General features: G+C 36.9%; 1 protein-coding gene across 12 annotated transcripts in view; it reads left to right on the top strand.

Annotated features, from left to right (window-relative positions):
• Window positions 1-18444, top strand: part of BNC2 (basonuclin 2) — a 417234-nt gene that overhangs the window by 271712 nt on the left and 127078 nt on the right. Inside the window, exon 1 of one of the 12 annotated variants that reach the window (XM_034663952.1) lies at window positions 17381-17651. The exons of the other annotated variants lie outside the window; for them this stretch is intronic. The gene's annotated coding sequence lies outside the window, so the exon portion shown is untranslated. Of the gene's footprint in view, window positions 1-17380; window positions 17652-18444 lie in introns of those variants that run through there. 12 annotated transcript variants of the gene reach the window in all.

Here is an 18444-nt window from a genome sequence, read left to right as displayed (position 1 = left end):
CCAATGGTTATTTCCCACTGAATTAATAAAGGATTTCCTGTTCTTTCTCCCCATTAATGAATTTTAGCTCTTTCACTTTGATTAATAGAAAGCAGAGCTTTATTGAATTTAACTCAAAACAAGCTTTTTTTGGTATAGGATTTCCATAACTACAGTGTGTAATAACCCAGACTTTCTAATTTTGTAAATTTCTGTTCAGAGTTCTTGGATAAAGGACTCTAGCATACTGCCAGCTAAATCATTTAATAATTATATTTCTTTCCCTCCTCTTTTTGCATTATCTTTCCTGTGTTTTCCCCTCATTCACCTAAAATATAGAGTGAGTCTTGGAAAAAATTAAAATTCCTACAAGTTTTAATTTTTCTTGGTTCGAAAGTGCTGAAATAAGATATCAGGATAAGAGCAACAATGGACTTCTTTACTGGTGATACAAATGTTTGTATTGGTAGAAATATAGTTTGTTGCATTTTGACCCTTTCTCATCGAACTAGAGTAGTAATTTAACCATTCACAGAATTAAAGCTTCAGCCAAAGATTTTACATAGTCTTAGAAAACAGCAAGGGGACACCTGGTGGCTCGCTCAGTCGGTTAAGCGTCTGCCTTCAGCTGGGGTCATGATCTCATGGTCCTGGGATCCAGCCCCACATCCAGCTCCTAGTTCAGCAGGGAGTCTGCTTTCCCTCTTCCTTTTCCCTTACCCACTGCTCATGTGCTCTCTGTCTCTGCTCTCTTTCTCAAATAAATAAATAAAATCTTAAAAAAAAAAAAAAGGAAGGAAGGAAAGAGAAAGAAAGAAAAAGAAAACAGCATGTATCACTAGTGTATACCCAGTAATGGGTAAGGTGTGTAGAGAGGGTTGGGGTGGGTTGGGGGTGGGGGTAATGCTTGCTTCTAATGAGAAGAGTTACTAAAAGGACTTTGTTGCCTTTGTAAAAAACTGGAGCATGGTGTAAAGGTTGAGAACTATGATACTAAATCATTTTTGTTATTTATTATTTGCAAATTGATTGTAATGACCTTAGTCTAGATGAAGATTTTATTTCTAAACCATCAATATAAATAAAGTAGAAAAAAATGTAAACTACATTCTAAATGATTTTAGGAAATCTTTAGTGATAATCCAAGACAACTAGAAATTTTTTCTTTAATGATGAGGTGAATTTGATTTGTGTATTTGAGAACAGAAGTGGACAGATTTTAGAAAGGTGATATATGTAGAAATTTTTCCTTTACTAGGTCAGTGATTTTTACTTCCAACAAAACCTATTCGTTAAAACTACCTTTAAGAAAAAAAATCTACTGTTTCTTAGTATGTCTAGTAAGCATTTGGCAAGGAGATGAGGCTTGATGAATAAAAAATATATTACATAGCTTCATGATCCCCCACAGCAGCTTTCTCAATACAAGTTATTTTCTTTATAGAATACTTTGATTTAAACCAAAAGGATGCACCATTCCAACAAGCTGCGTGAATGCTCGGATTTTCATTCACTTCCTTGCAACCTGAATTAACACTGGTGTTGTTTCTTTGGCTCAGGTCTGCCTGTGAGAATGCTTGCTGCACCAGAATTCTCGAGACCTTTCCTTTATTATGTTCTATAAATGTGATTTCTCTTACTACCTCAGTTCATTCAAGGAGAAGGCAGTCCTGCAATATTACTTTAATTATTTGGTCATCAAGCCAGCTAACTTTCATGCCCGAATCAAAACTATTCTGATTTTTTAAATGTAAAATGAGCAGGCTTGGCCGGCATCATCTGGATCATCAGTGAATAGATATTTATTAAACCCATATCATATGTAAAGTACTGTGCCAGGTACCTTCAGTTCCTCAGTTCTATGCCACAGGAAATGGTGAGCAGTATAAAGTTAATTTAGTGTCATACACCAACCAGTTTATGGCTTAATGTACTGTAAGACTTAATATTCATATAATCCATTAATTTCAAACCTTTCTTTTTTGTCATTCACTGGAAGTAATTTTTCTTTTTTTTCTCAGCATCATTGGATTTGACTTCTCAGCTTTTTTACTTGATTCATCTTATCAGAACAGAGATATTTATAGAGACCCTCACCCAAATAGAAATATAAGGCATCCCATTAAATTTGAATTTCAGGTAAACAGTGAATAATTTTTTTAGGATAGCTGTGTGTGTGCAAATTTAGCTGAGTGAGCCCGTATTTTTATTTGCTAAAGCTGGCAAACATATACCTAAAAGAAAATTCTAGTGAGGCTTAATCTGCATAATTAAGTATTAAATCAGGGCCATTGGTTCTGAACATTCTATAATCAAAAACCTTTTGATTATGTCAGAGACCATGAGATCTCCGCATTCTGTTTAGAAATTCCTCAAATTTGTTGGCGGCATGGTGTACTTTATAAGGATTTAAACAGAGTGGATCAAAAGCAGTAATTTTTCATTTTATCCCATGAAAAGTCACATGTCTTTATTATTTGTCCCAGTCTGTACTCTTCTTATGAATTGTCTAAACATCTGTGAAAGTAGTTTATTCCCAACTGGTAACTCTGTAATATTCTCCCTGACTTGAGTCCAAAAGCCAGTATAACTAATGTAGTAGTAACCTTTCCTTCTTCCTCCTTTCTTCCCGAGTTTCTCCCCTTCAGACCCCAAATAGAAGTCTTTTATCGTAAATAATAAAGCATGACATTTCTGTGACATCATACTCATTCCAAGTAACTCAGCAACAGTTCGTGTATGGTAATTTGTAGATCTTTCCAAGAGTAAGAGAGAAGGTTGATTAAAACTGAGTGTCTTCTGACAAAGGAAATGTAATCCTCCCAAATATTAACTTACAAGAAAGCTCTGACCTCCTTTTTACTGACCTGGAGATTGTCCCAATAAGAGTGAATTTTGCTTTCGGAGAGACTTGTTGCAGGAGGGTAGGGTATTTAGGATTTGATGAAAAGTGTAAGAAAGATGCTAGCTTGATTCCTTAGCACAGGGAAACAAGTATAGGCTTTGCAAGTGAGAACTTGATCCTTTGGGAAGATGTAGGTGGTCAGTGCTGCCAGGGCTTTGCATGTGGGTAGGAACACCATACTCCTCTTCCCCTGGTACACTGGTTTGGAAAAGGTAGGAACTCATGTAGTATCTGCTTAAAAGAATCTATCTGGAAATAAGCTTAGTTCTTCCAGATTGTGATGCGGAAACCTGGCTTGCCTAACCTCAAAATTCATTTTTAGTTAGGGAAACCACCTGTATACATGCTTCCTAGTTCTGGTCAGGCAGCTGGGTCCTGGTCTCTCCATGGACAAAGTCCTTGAACATCTCTCTAGTTATTTTTATTTTAAAGAGCAAAAACAAGGCCATTTTCCTGCCTGGCATGGGAGCCTTCTTTGCTTGACCTGAGGGCACCGTGCCCTCTTCTGCTTCTTTCCTTTACTCCCTGATCACGGCTGATAAGCTTTAAAGGGAGGACATCCTCACAAATGCAAAGGTTCGGTGCCTGATTAATGGCATTAGTTATATTCTCATAGTGTCCCTGAGCTGCTTATTTTGATTTGTTTCTTAGCCTGCCCACCTTTTGGGATGGTGCTTTGAACTCCCTAAAATTTTCTTTTTTAATCACAGCACAAACAGTGCCTCCTTTTCAAAGTGCTTGGCTCTCTGCCTATTAGTTCTCCACATTTTTTTTCTAGTTTCTTCTTACTCAGATGGAACATAAGATGAGTCTGGTGAATTCTGGCCTCTAAAGTATACAGTGCTAAGGAGTTTCTAGGGAGGATCTTAAGATTGAAACATACAGAGCTGGAGCCTGAGGGTACAAGGAAGCTTCAGATACACAAATGGGAGGCATGATAGAAAAGTAGGTAAGAGTGCAGCTCTGTTTAAGTTCATGTGCTCGCTCTACCACCTACCATCAGTAGAACCTTGGCCAACTTACGTAATCTCTATTTTCTCATGTATGAATTGTGGATAATAATAGCACCTAGTTTGTAGGGTTCTTCCTAGGATTAAATAAGATAATCTACTTAATAGTGTTTGCTGTTATTTCTAAACTCTTACAGAAGTAAAACTTAACCCTTGAGGGCGTGACAGACATGTTTTAGCATAGTTTAGCGGTTAAAAGTTGGATTTACCAGGCAGTGGTCAAATCCCATCTCGATCCCTACTTAATAAGCCTCAGTTCTTTTATCTGTAAATGCAAATAAAAACAGGAATATACCTAAATATCACAGCAAGGTTTTGAGGAAGATTAAAGAGAAGAGTGGACTTAATACTAATGATAATATCCAGAGCCTCACTTAAGGTATAGGGGATGCGAGCTCCTTCCCTTTCCAGGGCAGGTTTTCTTCAGTGCCCAGTGGCAGAATTTAGGTTACCAGTTCTTTCCCCAGTAAATCTAGTCCAGTTCCTTACCTTCCATTTCCCCTAAAGTGTCATTTGAGCCCTTATTTGAACAGAAGTTAGAAACACTGTTTCCCAGAAGTTATATTTTGAGAGGTGTAGACCAGTTAAAATGAATTGTAGGAATATTTATCTGTTGAAAGTCCACAAACCAGAAGTAGATGAATTTCAGTCAGATTTCAGACGACTTTTGCCCATTTCACACCTATATTCTTGCATGTGAAGTGCTTTGATGGGCTAACCACTTTATCATTTTATTGTACTTTATTACATCATAAATTTTTATATCTTGCTAACGATCCTACAGGAAGCTTAATTGTTTATAGGAACATCTTAATTAACTGGAGTTCACCAGGTTAAGCAGAACACAAATTGAAGGAGTTATAAATGAAACACTCAACTCCTCTCATTTTACTTGGGATGAACTCTTCAGATAGACCAGGGGAATCTGCTGGGTCATAAGGACCCAGTATGTCTCAGCAATATCAGGTTGATACTCTCAACCATTCTTCCTTTTCCTGTTGTGTCATAGTGATGACTTCTTCCGAGCAGGGGCCCTGCCCTCCCCCTACGCTTTGTTGAAGAGTGAAAGCATGGGATGAGGTAACTATGGTAATTGAGAGAAATCCTGACTCTTATTCTGGGAGGCATAAAATGTTGTTTATGCATCCCATTCCTTACCAAGTTTTGCCTTCTGGGAGGGTAGGTGTTTGTAATTCTTCAAAAGCTTCTTGAATTCACTTGTTATTAGTTAGTGAGCATATAGCCAAAGCGCTGTAGGGAAACTATTTTAAGGTGTTACTGCCACAACTGGGTAGAATCATAAGCAGTATCTGTGAAGGGTCCCTGTAGTAAGGTCCCTGTCTCCCTGGAGCTGTTCCTTGATGGCATAAGGGAAATTCCCATTTTGGCCTCTCAGGCCTCTCAGCCCGCTCAAATGGTCAGGCGGGCGATGCTACAAATGCAAGCTCAAACCCGTCGAAATGAAAGGACAGTGTTGTTGGGCCTTAAATTCAGTTGGCCGAGGAATGCAAAGGCAACTCTAGACGTGGCCCTCCAACCGGGAAGCCTCTCATAGATTTGAGCACTTGAAATGTGGCTAGTCCAAATTGAGATCTGTTGTAAATATATACACCGGATTTTGGAAAAGTAATCTTTAAAAACTGTAAAATATCACATTAAGAATTATTGATATATTATCTACATATTGGTAATATTTTTGATATATCCAGTTAAATAAAATATGTTCTTAAGGGGCACCTGGGTGGCACAGAGGTTAACCATCTGCCTTCGGCTCAGGGCGTGATCCCGGCGTTATGGGATCGAGCCCCACATCAGGCTCCTCCGCTATAAGCCTGCTTCTTCCACTCCCCCTGCTTGTGTTCCCTCTCTCGCTGGCTGTCTCTATATCTGTTGAATAAATAAATAAAATCTTTTAAAAAAATATGTTCTTAAAAATTAGTTTCATAGTTTATTTTTTACCTTTTAAGAGAGACTACAGAAATTGAAGTATGTGAGTTGAATTCTGTTTCTGTTAGACATAGCTGTTCTAGGCCCTCGTTATGAGATACTGTAATTGGCAGACTGAAGCTTAGGTTAAAGTGGTTTACTGGTAGAGTAGCTAGAATTGGTGTGAGAATCCTGAAAACCAAAACCCAGTCTCTTGTCCGCCCTTCACTCCTCACCGTCAGCTCTTTCCCAGACCTTCGAGCTTTTACACTTGCTGCGCTATTGATCATGTCCAGTCTTTCCTCTGCCCTTGTCCTCAGGGAAGAGGGATCCCCCTGCCCCCAGGAGCAATTAAGTGTTCCCTTCTGAATGTGCTCAGCACATGTCACTGAGACCAGAAGGTTGTTTCTGTGGAGTACTGATCCCTCCACTAGCTCAGGAGCTCAAGAAGGGCCCTTCATCATCACTGCCAGCTGATACCCACTGCACTGCAGTGTCTCCTGCACCGGAGCACGGGAACAAAGGTTTGCGGAAATTCCTAAGTGTATCTAAGAGTTCCTGATTCCTAGTTGCCATTTCTTTTTCAGCAGCCTCTTCATGCTAAGTGGTAAGCACAGCTGCAGACGCTAGCCTTTAGTCCCACTTCTGCATTTCTCTTGTCCAGCCTCTCTGTTCTCGCCTTTGCTGTTTTCTTCTGTCTTCAGACAACAAAACCAGTGAAAGGTGGGTAGGAGGTTTGAGCAGCCTGACTAGCCAGGAAGTAAAATTCAGGGAAGTTCAATTTGTTTGATCATTAATAGATGTTGGCATTTTAGTCTTAGTCAGAAGGTACAGTTTGGAATGAAATATCTTCCACTTTTATTTAGTAGTTCTTCAGTATTCCTTTGCCTGCAAAAATCTGATGGATAGAAATTCTCCCCTCCCCTCTTGGGCTGTTCATGTTTTCCACTATCAGTAAAAATTAAAAAACAAATCAACTTCTAACATAAAAGAAAACACCTGTTTGGCTTGGAGAAATTGGCCAGGGAGGTCTTTTCTCTGACAGGCCAGAAGCGACCATCACAGGGCCCCTTATAAAAAAAATTAAAAAAAAAAAAAGAGACTTTTTTTTCTTTATTTCATGTGAGCATTGGCAGAAACTCTGACAAGCAGTTCTTCATATTTTATTATGTTCTTGTCTGCAGAATCTCTGTCAGGCAAAAACCTTGTCAGCGGAAAACCTGTCGTAGGATCAGAGGAGACAAAAACAGGTGTCACACAGGCAGTCAAAACTGAAGGAAAAAAAAGATTAGGCTAAAGAGAGAGAGGCAGACAATTACATTAATGCCATTGCTTTTATCTTATAGATGTGTGTTATTATCTCGGGGTGCTGAGTGCGCAATTGCCTCAAAGAAAAGTAGACAGGAGACAAGGGGAAACTTGATAGTTATTAACTGAAGAGGCAGTGTGTCAAAGCTGGATGGGGTTCAAAGTTTTGCAAGGGAAAAAAACTGCAGGCAGCAAGCAACGGCTGTGTGGTTCTGCTTTCGGCTACATAAACCTAGTAGCAATCTAACATTTTCTACTTGGAAACAGATCATAGAGAGAAAAATTAATGAAAGATTTCATTTGGAGGTTTTTGGGGTAACATTTATCCTATATACATGTGACTGAATCATAATCTTTTCTCTCTTATAAAATCTTGCCACAATGTGAGGCATGGTGAGGCATGAAGACAGGCATTTGTCAGTTCAGCTGTGTTGTTTGGATATGTTTAAAACACCTATTATCAACACACTTTTAATTAAAAAAAGCTATTAAGAAGCCCTTTTACTAAGTGTGAACATCTGTACGTGCAAGCTGTAAATTAGGAGATCACATATGTGTGCCTCAGTCAGAGACTAAATGAAGTTGGCAAGTGTTTTCTAGTACTGTTTTTAAATACAGTAAAAAAATCTAAAGGAAAAGTTGCTACATTTTAAAATTTGGATTTATTTTTATGATTGTGCCTGTTGGTATTAATTAATAGAAGTTTTCTTCTCACTAGAAATTAGGGTCGTTATTATTATCAAGTTGGTAACCAGAATTCAAAGAGCTAGTCAGTATCTCCCCTCTGTTTCTTTGTTCACAACTTTTCAGGAGACTTGACTTCTTTTCTGAAAGTTTGAGCTTGTTAAATATTGGTGATGCTATAAAATTGTTTCATTTTGCCAATGGCCCAAACTCTGTAAGATATTTAGCCTTGTTGATAACACATACATATCAGATAGCCAACTAGTAACTTTAGGATGGGATGGCAACTTTGTTTCCCCATGTGCTCAGTCATACATTGATCATGCTAGTGGAAAAATTGGCAAGGATTGCTCTAGTCCTTGACATTTTCTGTTCATGCACTTAACAATTGGTTAGTTTAGACTTTTCCTAAGACTGCCTTCTTAACACTTTTTTTTTATGAGCAAATCTTTATATAGGGTCTTTTATCCCTCCAGTCATTGATGCAAAGCAGTTTGATACTTGATATATGCATTAAGCAAATCCAGCAATCCAGAAGAAAACACACATCAGTGTCAAAAGTGTGTGTGTGATAGCCCAGAGTTTTAAGGGATTATGGTGGGAGAATGAAAAAAAAAAAAAGATTGATTATAGATTTAGAATGAGATTTCAGGCTGACTTACTGGGAGAGGGAAGGAAAAATACTTGTGACACAAAGGTGACATTTATTAAAAAAAAAAAAAAAAGTAAGACTGAATATAATCATTCCTTTCTTTCAGGTATTTCCTACCAGATGCTGGCTTTTTGTATTACTGCGCTCTCTCAATTTTGAAATATTTCTTCACTACATGTGATGGAGTTTAAAGCATATGTTCTATCAAAAATAAATATGCCTTGCATTTACAGTGTTTCCTTAGTGAAATGCTACTTAAAGAAAATGAAGTCTTTAAAGCTAATAAATTAGGAGTAAGGTAATTATTTGCTCACAGAAAAGTAATTTTTTAAAGTTCATTTAAGTTCATTTTTTGTTTTTTTTTTTGGTTTTTGTTTTTTAAAGTTCATTTAAGTTCATTTTTTGTTTAATAGGAGGACTTACACTGTCTGCTCAAGTAGCATATTTCAGTAGTAACTTTTAAAACGAGATGTGTTTTGTAGTCAGTGTACATTTAATTCATTGATCTGTAAATTAAAGCAAGGTTTGTGTAGTCAACTTTCAGCTAGCCTTGGCGACTAGAGATTGGGTAGAGCAGCAGAAGTAGGAACAATAACCCCCAAACCTGTTTGCAGCAAGTAGATTCAATTACCAAATCTCTTCCTAGACTTACTGTCAAATTTGCAGATTAAATTTTCTCTTTTCCCCTTAACCGCCTTTGGATGGAGTTGCTGTAAATGAGGAAAGACATGCCCCCAAAAGTGGGCCATGTAAGGAAGAAGGAGGAGAAGAAATAAAACCAAGGATTTGTTTAATCTACTAGCCAAGAGAGCGAGCTTCTGCATAACCAAGCGTTGACAGTCTACTTTTATGTGTGCCTCAGTCAGACTTTAATGATTTCCAAAGTCTGTTGTGAAGACTTTATTATACATAAGGCCACAGGGGGGAAATGCCAATCAGTTTGAAATATTACTATATAGTCTCAAGTGGAGCTCAAATTCTGCCCTGGACTAATTGTGGGTGTTTGTGTGTGCATATCCACATACTCGCAAAGCTAAATGTCAACTAGGGATGATTAAAATCCATAGGACAGTGGGGCCTCATTGGAACTACTTTTGTCCCCTGTTCCTCACTACAGTTTAGAATCACATCCATAATGGACCATAAGAGTATTCATATACTTATTCCTCATGTATTAAGGGACAAGGAAAAAATCAAGAACCATTCACGTAAGGTATATAAGGTATAGTAATGCAATCGGGGTTTATGAAGGCTCAGTAGGTTTTTGTTTTGTTTTACTTAAAAACACTGACACACTATTTGTTTAAGAAAAAAAATAAACCCTTCACACATAAGGTCTGACAGTTTTTATCACCAGGTTGGGGATCAACTCTTGCAGCTATATATCATTCTTTTTCTTCTTTCCTTAAAAAAAAATTCTTGAAGCAAGCCTTCTTTCTCCTTGGTATTAAGTATCCTAATTAATTCAACCTTGACAGTTACAGTTAGAAAGTTGTGACTTAAATGGAACATGAGTTATTTTGTACTTAATTTGCCCCCAATTATATAGTTCTTTTCCCCAAAAGTAGTGAATAAAATGTGCAGATCTAAATATTACTTCAAGTCATAAGGAATCCTTTTAATAACAGTGATTGTCTGCCTTCATGATCGATTCTCTGATTCACTAAAAAGTTTTTAATATGTCATCATTGCCATTTATTAATGTTTTCCCCAAGTGCTATGGCTTTTATTAGGATCTGGCTTACGATCTATGGGTAGGCTAAGCTTTTGCCTTGTGCCCTGATGCTCTCTTGCCTAGTAAGAGAGCTGAGTCTTATAATGGGAAAGGATTGATGTTATAATGATTCCAAAGGGCCCCTTTATGATGAAATTCTAAATACGCAAAATCCCATTAAACCTGTAGAAGTTCATGGGCTAGCTACATTGAAATGACATATCATTATATCAGGTATAGTGTGCATATCATAAAGTGTGGTATAATTGGAAATTATTGGTCATATTAGCAAGAATGAAGAGCCACCGACCCTCATAAATTCAGAGTATTTGGGTACTTGAAGTAGGAAAGGGAACAATAATCTGTTTATAAGTAATCAAAACTTAAAAATCTGACCACAGAAACTGCTCTTATAAAATCCTGTCCCTAACAATTTTATTTCAGAACTCTTAAAGTAATCGTGGAAAGAATTCCATAAAACAATCCCTTAAAGACACGTGTTAAATGTTAATCTATTAGAAATTAAAATCGTGTTCTAGGACCCAGAGCTCCTAAAAGCTGACCACTTGATGCTGTTATAATTTAGAATCCTAAGGGGAATTGAGGCAAGAGACATGGAGTTCTCAAAACAATTAGCTTTCCAATTTAAGGCTCACTTGGCTTTCTCCCAAAATGAAAGAATAGGTTTCTTTAATTTTTTTTCTTACTTGTAAAGTTGCTTCAAATTAGTATTTAAAAATTTAAAAATATCCAGGGCAGGACTGGAAATCAGTTGAAATAAAAGATTTCCTTTTAGGCCGTTTTCATACAAATTTTTAATTGTTTTCCTCTGCAAAGTAGGTGGTTTTGAAAAGTTACCCCACTTCTCTCCCTTCTTATTGAATGGCTATAAGCTTCACACTGCCATGCCTGAACAGCTATTAGATGGAGTCCTCTGGACGTCAGGGCCTGAAACATTCAAGCATATTCCTGTGAAAACCACCTAAGTCACTTGAATCTGGCTTTTAAAGAAAGTTATGTTTAAAAAAGTTGTGGAAAACTAAGAACTATAAACTATCACTGAGAGCCAATTTTCTAGGATCAGTGAAAAGCACTTTTATACTCCTACATTAAGAAAAAAAACTATCTGAATATGTTCTTATTTCTGTGACCTTCACAGAAAATATTAGAAGTGAAGTCTGTAGAATTACAGGTTTACATTTATTTTAATTTATTTGAAGGTTTGGGGAGTAATTCCTGTTATTAAAAATTGAAATAAAAAATAGTTATTCACATTTCATTTGATAGATGCGAGTTCTTTTATAACCACTCCTCACCCACCCCAGCACTATTTTATACATTTGAAAACAGAATTTTATAAAGAACATTACTTTGTTCTTTAAGTTAGCAAGACTGTTCAAAGTGTATATTACTCACTACTGCATATTTTGCATTACATTTTATACTTACTTCACATTTACATTACACATTTACAGTAATGAACCACAAAAATTCTGGCTGTTGTCCTTAGTGGTGATTCTGTTTTTAACAGAAATGAGTTTTCTTCATCCAGACTTATGTGTCATTTTGGGGTCTTATCCTATCAAAGTATTTATTAAAATTATATACAGACCTCAATTTCTCCTTTGTCTCATAGCTAGAAAATTACCAGTTTAAGCCTCTGTTTCTGGCATTTTAAACAAATCCAGGTAAATTACATTCCCTCAGTTACCTAATTCACAGTTTAAGAAGCTCTTGTTGTGTGAATTTTCTTTTCTTTTTCTAACTGGTATCCATATTGTGCAGTTAAACCCTTTTCTTTTTCCATAAAAAATTCCACAAACTAAAAAGAGATTAATTTATACGTTGGCTTCTTTTTTTCTCTAGACCTCTTATAAAAGAAAAATAACTTTTTCTTTGTAGATGCTGTTCTTACAGTCTTATTGTGTGACTGTTCTCTGACCCTGTCCAAAGTCTGTATCATCCATATCTTTTTCTATAGCCATGAGACCATAGCTGTAGCACATTGACCACAAGTCTAGTGATCTCTGCTGCGATTCTCATAATGTCTCTCTGTACACTATGTTCTAGTCTACGCACACTGTCATCAAGCTTGTTTTCTTTAACAATCCTAGATTTCATATTGTTGTTACCTAGAAATCCATTGGATGGCCCCCAAATAATGCTTGAAGTGGTAGGAAAGGGAATAGATTATGCAAAGCTTAGTCGATTCCTGCCCAGCTAAGCGGCCCCATCTCACTCCCTAAACTGCCGCAGTTACCTACCCCACTGTTCTCTAGGGGAGTATAAAGAGGAGTATAAAGATCAAAGGAGAGGGACATGGGTAAAATGGAGAGTTTGGTGGTACAGTAGAATCATACATTTAGGCTTTCAGTGCAAATACACTAATGGCCTTTTCCTATTCTGTGTTCACTTAACTGTGTTTATCCATTCAACAATATGAAGACTGAACACCCTTGAGTCGATTATGTGTCAGATAGGGTTGCTGCTTAACATCAAGCTCTCGTGATAAAATAGGCACGTAAGTGACCCAGTAAATGGGCAACATATGGTTAGGATGTACATGATTGGCACACATCATTATTGAGACAGTTTGCTCTTAGATGAGGGGACCCTCTCCAGACATCATAGAAAAAGAAAGTAGAACTTGAATTGAAGCTAGAACAAAAATGTAGTCAAAAGGTAAATAAGAGGAAAGGCATTTAAGGAACAGCATTGAAAATTAAACATTTTTTAAATGTGGCTCAGCAGATGGAACCCTCCTTATCTCTGCAGCATCATCTCGTACTCTTCTGCTGCTCACTCTCATGTCCTAGCAGAATTGGCTTTGCCTGGAAAAGCCAATTCATTTGTGACCCATTTAAATTATGTTCTCATGTCACATACACAGCTTGTAATTCTGTGAATTAATGCGTGTGTGTGTTTTTTTAAGTCTGTTTACTCACTAGTCTATTAACTTCAAGAGGGCTTGAATCCTGTTTTATTCTTCATGAAATCTCCAAAACTTAGAACAGGGCCCAGAAATATTCTTTTAGTGACCAAATACAAAAGTGCTCAGGATGTTTGAGAAGGCAGTGTCTAGCTCACTTTGGTCACAGAGGCCTGCGTCCATTATTATAATGGATAGTAAATTGATCTGGCCAAGGTCTCCTGACCCAGGTTAAGGAGTTGGTGTAAAGGGGAAGGGAGGGTTTTGCTGGGGTCATCATTGGAAATTTTTGATGAGAGAAGAGATGTATTCTAAGAAGTATTTTGAGAAGACTGACTTGTGGGTTGTATTTAGGTTGTATTAGGCCAGAGAGAACAGAAGTAGACCAGACCACCAGGAGTCACTTGCAGTAATGGAGTTGTGAGAGTCTAAAAGCCTGTACTAAAGTGGTAGAAGTTAGACCAGAGAGGAAGGATTGATCAGGAGAAACTGCAGTGGAAAAATGTATGGGTACTAAGTAGTCTGAGATAATTTGGATGTTTTTGCTTTATATAATGTTGAGTGAGAAGAACAGCAACAAACGAGACAGGAATTTGTATCCATAGTGTAGATTTCCTCAACGATATAAAATTATGGGCTGCAAAAAGTAGATGCAACTATGTCAACATATGGACATTAGCAGTCTTTAGGTGGTGGGATTATAGATTATTGTTCTGTTGTTGTTTTCTTGAATTTATGGCATTTTTTCAATGAGCACCTGTGACATATCCAATCAGAAGATAACTATAGTAACAAAAAGGTTTGTTTCAACCTAGTTTCCTTAGTTCTACCTTTCTCAACACTAAGGGTCAAGTACATGTTTGGAGTTGAGGGCATAGCACTTGGGTAGGTTAGGAATCACCTGCGTAGTGTAAGAGTACTTGGACTCCTAGAAGCAGCTCATCACTGGGGAACAGCTGGGGAGGCAGCAGCTCTGGAATCCTGATGGTTCCCCTGCCATCTCAACTGATTTCCCCTCCAAATCCCCAAACTAGAAAATCTTAGTCCTCCTGTAACCCTGCCTCATTTTTACTCTACACATCTGTTTTCTTCCCCACACTTTTTAGCTTGGTCTTGATTCTGTGTTTTTCTTTCCTCATTCTTTGAATTGAGAAAGTGGTCTTCAAGCTACTGGCTTGCCTGCCACTAAAAAGAATTTTGAAAATGAAGAGCCATCCTGACATTTTCATATACCAAGTAACTTGCCAAGGTCTTGCAGCAAGTAAGTGACAGAGCTGAGATTTGAACCCTTGGAGATTGGCCCTAGAAACTATCCCTTATCTGGAGGACAACAATCTTTTTAACATTGGGCTTTAAATCATTGTTTTAAGTCATTATTTTATCTTTTTAACTCTTGTTTCCAATTCACTGTCCCCAAATAACAACACTATAAATGTAGTCAGCCATGTTCACTGGAAAGTGTTCTATCATTCAACTTACGCATGTCTGCAATGAAATTTAAGAAAATAATACATTTTAAATAGAAATTTTATTGTTTAACTTGATCAAGATGATAAGATCTAAAGCAATAGAAATATTACACATTTTCTAATTAATGAAACACGAAGTGGATTTTTGTTAGAAATACACTTGTCAATAAAATGGATGGGGCTATAATTTTTTTCTTCCCAGACTAGTTCATATATCAGTAAATGAATAGTATTTGTTGTAAGAAATAGAAAAATTACCCTATCATTTCTCATTTTTGCAGATGTAACTGCTGAGATACCTATTCACATGAATAGGTGGGGCAAGAAACTTTATCCCATCGTCATTCAGTTCTTAGAAATCATTTAAAATTGTATGCCAAAAACTACACAATGATTAGTTTTGCTAAAAGGAAAAAAATGAAAGTCACCCACCTTATTACCCAGATATTGTTATAGTCATTCACCTTCTCAGTTTCTGGAAAAAGGCATTAACAAGGTATATTAAATGTCTACTTATAAATTTAGCTTAGTCTTTCATTTAGAAGCGTATTGTTTATTCTGGTATACACAGAAAAGATTGAGAAAATAAAATACTGTATTAGTTATTCAAATAGTTTCTGCAATGTGCTTTTTATTTTTACTTTTGAAAAGTGGTACTTATATCATTGCAGATTCAGCTATCTTGATTGATGAAAATTTCCACCAGTGGTCATGGTCAAATCACGCTTCCAAATCTAATTTAATTTTCATTGGAAGAAATTGAACTCACATTTCAATTCAAATGTATTAATATGCATTTTGAGAAAAATTACTAAAAAAATCAATATGTTGTGGACTGCATTTTATAGGGTAGATAACTAAAACAGTCTAGAATAAAATATGGAGCTAATGAAATTACTCAGTTTACAATAGAAATGCTATTTCTTATTACTTAATTAGTAATGATGCAGTAAATGAAAACCTAAGTTTTTTTTATGAAGAGTATGTTAAAAGTCATGGTCTTACTTTGATAATGTTCCATGTGTGTATCACAATATAGTGTTGGACTTCAGGAACAAATTAGGTAAGAGTCATATATTATAAAAACATTTATTAATTTTGGTAGATCTCATGGTCAAACTGATTTTACATATTTAATGAAAGTAGTTATATACTGCTAAAAATTAAGTGTTTTGGCATTTAGATCATAATTTATGTTAATTTTACTTTCATTAGCAGGATGTGGAAAATATTCAAAATATTTTAAGAAATAACAAGAGGGGGACCTGGGTGGCTCAGTCAGTTAAGCATCTGACTCTTGATTTTGGCTCGGGTCATGATCTCAGGGTTGTGAGATCGAGCCCCATGTCAGGCTCCACTCTGTGTGTGGAACCTGCTTAAGATTTTCTCTCCCTCTCTCTCTACCCCTCCTCCCTTCCCTTCCTCTCAAAAAAAAAAAAAATGAAAATGATAATCATAACTGAAATAACTATTTTGATATTATTTGATTAAATAGGTTGTAACTACCTTATTAAATCATCAACATAGTTTCTGAAAGAAATCATGTAAAATTTCTATTCGCATTTTATCTAGTATGTCTTACAAAGTTTATAGGTCCAGGAAAATATTCATACTGAATTTAAAAGAGTAGACATGTCATAGGCTCAGGGGTTTTTCTTTCCAGGTAATGATCCCAACTCCTAGGGATGGATGTCAGGATTAATTGAAAAGAATGGCCTGCCTTTGAATATGTTGGGAGGCAAAAGCCATTTTCAGTATTGGACACTTGTGCTTTGCTCTCACAAGGATACTTTCTGAAGAGTGATTCATTGTTAAAACAGGTAGGAATGCTAGAGTTGAATGCATTACTCTTGTCCCACTTTACATTCTATCTGAATTCTGAATATTCCAACATTGACCCAAATATCAGGTTCTAGCTACTCCTTACCCATATAGGTATAGTTAGGAAAAAAACCTTCCCAGGTTCTTGGTGCTTTTATCAATAATTAAAGGAGGCTTTCACAAAGCTTCATTTATTTTGGCACCCAGGAGAATTTTCCGTCCTGGGTCAATGCACTGTGTAAGTCAAGTCAGAGTACACCATTATTTTGTAAAGAAGGAAGGGTACAATTTTTAAAGGAGAAATGGGGGTTGTGGCTCTGTGACTGAGGTTTATTCATTGGCTTTTACTGCTGAACACGAGCCATGTCCCTCAAGCTGACAACCATTGTTTTAATTTAACTTGTGGACCCTTGTCAAAGTTTTTATATCTAAAATTGTAAGTCACTTTTATCTTATAAAATGTCTAATGTTTTCTATATCCTATTAACAGGAAATAAAGTTATATCATAAGCCTTCCACGGCTTTTGGCCTTTTGGCCTTTAGTATTAAGGCTCCTTACACTTTGCCCATCTGACTTTTTTGTACTTATCTCTGTTTGGCCTCAGGTATTACACATTCTGTGGATATTCTGTTCTCTTACATGTATCCCATTAGTTCAGTGGTTCTCAAAGTGTGGTCCCTGGCCAGCAGCATCAGCATTTTGTGGATACTTAATAGAAATGTAAATCCTTGGTCCCCATCGCAGACCCAGTCAGGAACTTTGGGGACGGTAGCCACCACAGAACCAGTCAGGAACTTTGGGAACGGTAGCCCAGAAGTCTGTGTTCCAGTAAGCCCTTCAGATGATTCTAATGCATGTAATGTTTGAGTATACCTGCCTTCATTCCATCTACCTAGACTGCTCTCCTCCTTTGTCCCTTTTTGAATTCCTAGCTACTTTACAAGACGATGCCTTCGTCTGGCAGACTTACCCTCTCTTTTGTGTTCTGCAATACTTTATCAAATCTCTTTTATAGCATTTATACTGATTGCGTCTGTCTCCTTTTGAAGGTGGAGGCCGCAACATAAATTACTTTTACATCTGCATGCAGCACCTACCTTGGTGATAAGTTATTAAGTGCTGGTGAATAAACGAATGTATGCATGAATGAAGGAGAAGAGCATTATAGGAGGAGTGGTGATCAATAAGGTCAGCTGCTGTGAAGAGATCATGGAGAATAATGAAGGAAAAAAGCTATCGGATTTCATAGTAAGGCAGGTGTTGGTGACCTTTGAAATGCTTGCTTCAGCAGAGTGATGGGCAAGAAGCCCAGATTGCTGGGAGTTAGGGACTTCCAACATGATGAAGACTTGCAGGTTTCCAGACTTATTGACTGTTTATCTGAACATGTGGTGGAAACAGAATTTTCTTGGGAGAAATAACTAAGTGACCTTAGGCCAGTTACTTAGCTTCATTGAACCTGTCATCTCTGAATAGGCAATAAGAGTAATACTGTGCATTTTAAATTTTTTTGAAGAATTAAAGGAGATCATTGTAACCCCCTAGAATAATGCCTGACTTTTAGTTAGTACTTAAATGGTCATTTTCTTTTTCCTACCCCCAACACACAATTACGTTTATTTAATAGGGTTGATGGTATCCATTACCCTTTGTAAATTTGTATAAGATACAAAATTGTTAAGAATAACCCTGTTTCTAGTCATTGGAGAAATTGTGAATAGCATTTGGCATTTAACCTTTAGTTAAACCACTGATAGCTGCTTTGAAATTCCATGGTATCCAGCTGGAAAATTCCCCCCAAAAGTGATTGTCTTAGTCAAGCCTCCTTTAGATACAAATTATGGAATCCTACTTCAGGCAGACATAAAAAGAGAGAATGAGGAGAGATTTTTTTGGCTCATTTAACTGAAAATTCTGGCCTTAACATTGCCATATCCATATCTTCTGGATCAAACAGTTACTAATCAGTCCTTGGTCTTTCTCAGACCATCTTGCAGCCTGACTATCTTCCATGTGATGCTCATTCTTAAGCATATATATTATCTG

This window comes from Ailuropoda melanoleuca, chromosome 7 (genome assembly GCF_002007445.2).
Source record: "Ailuropoda melanoleuca isolate Jingjing chromosome 7, ASM200744v2, whole genome shotgun sequence".
NCBI classification, from domain to species: Eukaryota; Metazoa; Chordata; class Mammalia; order Carnivora; family Ursidae; genus Ailuropoda; species Ailuropoda melanoleuca.
Note: the sequence above shows the minus strand (reverse complement) of the source record. Positions and strands in the feature narration are given on the sequence as shown.